Source organism: Lathyrus oleraceus, chromosome 5 (assembly GCF_024323335.1).
Source record: "Lathyrus oleraceus cultivar Zhongwan6 chromosome 5, CAAS_Psat_ZW6_1.0, whole genome shotgun sequence".
NCBI classification, from domain to species: Eukaryota; Viridiplantae; Streptophyta; class Magnoliopsida; order Fabales; family Fabaceae; genus Lathyrus; species Lathyrus oleraceus.
In genome coordinates this window covers 509,797,419-509,802,986 of record NC_066583.1, presented here as the reverse complement: position 1 = coordinate 509,802,986, position 5,568 = coordinate 509,797,419, and positions in this window count along the sequence as shown.

Here is a 5,568-nt window from a genome sequence, read left to right as displayed (position 1 = left end):
TGGTTTTCACCTTATCAACACCCAAGTTCCATTGATATTGGTAATACTTGATCAGATCAACCAAGAATCAAAGGGTTTGTTGTAAGTCACGAGCATGTAGTCAGGTTAAGAACTATCCCAAAGGAGTGTACTAATGATAAAAACTTGTAGATCATATTCTAAAAAGTTCCTAGAGTCTTGATCCCATCTATCGGATACTACAGGTTAGGATGATTGACTCATCAACCCATAGTATTCTCAAGAGAAACTCGTCTGAGTGTAGTATCGCATAACAACTGTTACCAAGTCTACACTTGAACAGTCTCCGCACTACGTCCTAAATAGGCCAAGTTGGGTTAAATGTTCTACGGTCCTCGGCTTCTCAGACCCCCAGATTTAGAGAAAGTAATATTTATCCACGACTTACTCATGTGACATCAGTAACTCCAAAGAGGTTTCCACTTAGTGGGGGATCTCATGTCAGCTCTTTTAGGACCACTCCTTCAAAGCCAACATGACTATACCACCCTCCTATCTTATATTTCACTCAAGTTCGGGTTAGAAATTATCTCACTGCACAGAGATCACCAAGTACAACAAATAGAGTATCACACAACCCAAAGATAAGAAGTTTTCAAATCAAAACTAATAAAATGTCAGAGATTAGATGTAAGGGGGTTAGTTACACAGAGGGAAGGTGTTAGCACCCAAAGTGTCCTAGGTACTCCTAGGGAGCCCTTTTTTGTGTGCAAGTGATTTGGTCAAAATGATGTTTGATAAAAATATAGATTGAAGGGATGAGAAAAGAATTCATGAATTATATTTTTGTGTTTGACAATACCTTCGGTCTTATGCCTACGTACCAACATAAAAATGAGGGATCGAAATCTCGTAGTTCGTGGTAAAAATTTCAAAGAAGTTGGTGAATTGATTTTAATCAAAACTTTAATAGAAGAAGGGCACAAAGGGCCAAAATTTTGACCGGGGTTGTTAGTTCTTTTTGTGTTTTTGAAATTTGAAGTCAATATGGTTAAATTCATTCACAAGTTTGATTAAGAAAAGGTTTTAAAATTCATTCGCATAAGGCCAAAGTTTCTAATCATTAAGACATGTCTAAGTTGAAAAACACAAACAAAGAAAGTTTTTGAAAAGAGGGAGAGATTTTGAAATTTAAGAGGTAGGAGGAGATGAAGGGACTATCCTAGACAAAAATAAAAAGTTAAGGGTTGAAAAGATCTGACCAATGGGATGCAATCCAACAGACAAGAATGTCATTTAGAAACCCATTTTCCCTTGGACTTTAGCAAGCAACAAGCATAAGCAATTATCCAAGCAAACCATATGAAGACCATGGCATCAAATAAAGATAGCCAGAATATCCAAACAAGCAATCCAATTAACTAGCAGTCTTCAATTTCTTCCAATACATCAGATGAAAAATATTCCTTGGCCAACTCAGAACAATCATTAGATATCAACAATAATAACAGTATAATAAGTAAGCACAAAGTCAAAGTGACAGATGAGTCAAATTCATTCAATACTCTTGCATCAGATGAAAGTTATAGGCAAGGGTAACTCAGTATCAGATAGTGGCATTGACCAAGTCCTCAAAGCATATGGAAGTTGCTTAATTCTAAGTCCAAGAGTTTAGATCAAGTCCAACAGTCCACCAACATGTTCTTTATAGTTTTTGTTGTTATTCGGTGTTTTAAGGTCCTAAGACTACAAACAAAATCAAAACAAACAAATAATATATACAATTACAAGATATGGCTCAAGTGAGCAAAGTGAAAAAGACTGAAACATAAATAAGTTGCATGAAATGTAAATGGCAGGTGAATGATAAATGTACTGAAATTTAAATTTCATTAAGTAAATGATTTGAAAGTAAAGAAAAATTAATAAAGTATTAGTCAAGTTTTAGTGAAGAATTTTAATTGTTAAGTCATTCTTTGGAGAACACTCAACCATTCATTCAAAAGTATGAATCCTTGAACCAATACATCATCCATGAGAAGGGATCCAACTTGGATAAATCAACAAGCATGCCACTAGCTCTCATGAAAGGAAAAGAAGGTCAAGTATTCATACAATGCCATGAAGAATGGGAAACTTACAATCTCACTTACTAGAATGTTATGCCTTCTTGGTCAAATTTAGCTCTATGTTAAGCAATCGTAATTGGACTTATGTAGAAGTCACAACTATCTGAGGTCGGGCAATAAAACATAGGTCTTAATGCATGTTAGAGATTTGGTACAAGGAACCAAACTCCTAAACCATACCACACACTAAAAGAAATGGGGAGGACCTATCCCAGTATGGCTCATGTTGATTCATCTGACACAAGGTCATTGATGAATCAACTAGCATTAGACTAAAGAGATTCCATTGGTCAATGATGGATTAGAGAAGAATAGGGATGAAGATGAAGAGGGAAAGGGAAATACAAACCCAAATTGATCATAGGAGGAAATTCATCTGATCAATACTATCCATTCATTTGGGGAGATGAAATGTACATTTCATCAATCCCCTAAATCCAATAGTATTAGTCAAACAAATGTCAAATCAACCATGATCAAGGCCAAACAGAAAGTCAAACATCACAAGACCATAAAAACGGCTCAACATAATTTTCAAGCAATTATTCAATTAAAAATCAAATTAAAAATGAATTAAAATGCATTTTAAAATGGATAAAACCTCAAATCCCTTCAAAACACCAAATAAATGGGAAAGGGATTTATCCTAGGTCAAACAAGGTCAAAGGACCTTAGAAAAAAATCATAACTTTTGGAAAGTCAGAAGTATTTTAAAAATATTTAAAACAAGTCAAAAACCATTTAATTCATGAAAAATATCAAAATTAATCCAAAAAATGATTTTAATTTAAAATATGGAAGAGGAACATATTTAAAGATTTTTGGTGAAAGTTCAATATTTTTTGGATTAAAAATGAAATTAATATGAATTAAACAAAATAAAGGGATTAAATGAAAAATCAGAATTAAAAAGAAAAATAGAAAAAACGAGGGCCATCAAATCTCCCTCATTAATTGAGCTGGCAGATCTGATGGCCAAGTGCGCGTTATCTACCATGGTCCTCAGTCAACGCGCCACATGGTTGGTAATCACAAGGAGGGGGCTCAGATTAAAATGTTTTAAATAGATCAAGTGGCCAGGAGACACGCCAACGCATCACTAGCGCCCTAGCTCCGATTGTCTTCTCCGGTGGACCTCACCGGACTAGTCCACCATCAACCATCAAGAAAATGAAAAGTAAGGACACTATTTTAAAGAGAAAAAGCTTAGGAGCTCGAATCTGGTCTCAATTTCACCTAATTCCAAATATATTGAGAGATATGAGGAATTTAATTTTAAGGTATACGATCTGAGTTGCTTCGATTTGACCTCAAAGCAACTCAATCTTGTTGCCTACATTGGTAAGACTTAAGACAACCAATAAACAAGAAGAATGGTGGAGAATTGAGAGAGAATCTAAGGCTTGAAGTTTTGGAAAATTCACCTTCGGGTAGTAGTGATTTGACTGGATCTTGATGCAATTCCACTTGGTTCTTCCTCCTCTTACTTGCAGTGATCAATTGAGATGAAAATAGCTATAAATTCTTGGAGTTTAAATCCCAAAATAGAAGGGGGAATTCAAACTCGATTTCAAAGAAATCTTCAAGAAATTCTTGGAGTAGGGTTTTGAGTTTGCTTGGCAAGGGTTTGGAAGAATGTGTGTGTCATTTCTGAAGCAATGCACTTGTATTTATAGGCTACATGATTCATTTCTACACCAATCCAAAAAATGTCAAAAATAGCAATGTTAGTGCATTCTTTCACGGGCTTGTCATAGGCCCATGAAATGATTGAAAAAGGTCCACAATTGTGTATGAATGATGCTGAAAGCTTAACATGAGGCCATGCAATTGTTCTTGAGAATTGGTCATGTGATTTATCCAAATGGAACCATTAAGTGTAACCATACGCAAGTCCTTGTAAAATACTCCAAATGACATGACCTTGGACTCTTTAAAAAGGTGACATCAAGGGGAACAACTTTAATGTTGAAGACTTTTTCATTTGGGACTTGGATCATGATGAATTTTGAGGTGGAAGTTTGAGAAATCAAACATGGTTGAAAATTTTCTAAGTACCAAGTCAAATGACCACTTCTTCCACCTTGAATAACTTTTGCTATGAGATTAAAATGAAAACAGTTCCTTCACAAAAGTTGTATCTACTTCATTCCTCTTAAATTTAGTCACAAGTTTGAAATAATTTGGATTTGGCATGATGGATTTATGGATTTTAGAAGTTGAGGAAAATTGCTTGTTCAATGGTAATGGCCCAAAATGACCTATAATGTTTCCTCTTAGAACATGCCCTTGCAAGTAGGATTTGACATTTCTCAAAGAATAAAAGTTGGAGAAGACATCTTGAAATTTGTCATGAAACTTGAATGACCTCCATATAATAAAAATTGAGCAAGTTATGCTCCTTGAAAGTTGACCTCCTAACTAGGGCACAAACAAAATTACCTATAACCTTTCACCATTGAAAATTACTTTCCAAGCAAAATTAGCTCTTGATGCTAACATGAAAGTTGTTTGAAATGTCATAAATAGTAACGTTTCTCTTGGAATCATTTTCATATGACAAAAATTATAGGAGATAGGGTCTAGGGAACCCTAGTTTTGATTAGTTGAGTTTCTCTAGTCAACTTCTTTGAACCAACTTGCAAACTTGAAGTTCTCTTGATCTTTGAGACTCGTGAAGGATCATATATGCTTTATATGATATAAAATGAAGTATCATTTAATATCTTTGACAAATTGTTGATGAAACTTGCTGAGGAAGTTACACAAGATACCTAGATGAATTAGGGATTCCATAGCAAACAAGCTTCAAACTCTTGATGAATTCTTGATCAAAATGGAAAATAAAGAATGTGGGGATCCATATATGATGTTTAGAATCAATGTGGACCTTTGATTTCTTGATCCTTTTTCCTTGAGGGTCTCAAACCCTATATATGAGCTTGATGAGGCATAGGTGGACACACACACTACCTACAAAAGAATCAAAGACATACATAGACATATTTTTGGTATTTTGTTTAGTAAATAAAAAGAAAATAAATTATGATACAATCAAATGTGCTTGGTGATCTCTCCCAATGAATGAGGGGTAAGGAGGATGCCAAAATGTGATCTCAAATCTAATGCAAATGATGAGATATCATGAGGGATCTTAGGGTCAAAATTGGGGTCTTATAGTAGGGTTTGCTAGAGGGTTTTTGGGTATTTTTTATGGCTTGCTCACAATGGTGAGAACCCCCGTTTATTGGTGTTTTGGGATATGGAGAGAGCAAACTCACGTGAACGGAGAAGCTCTGTATTCTTAGGGTATTTCGTATGTATTATGACTTGTCTTTCCTCATGCTAGGAATGAGGTATTTATGGAGACCAATAGGCCTACAATTAGGGTTACTCGAGAATGACAAACACCCACCTAGTCATCGTAGTGGACCATTGAATTCCTATTTCCCCGGAAGACATGGTTTAGTCTCTTCAATCT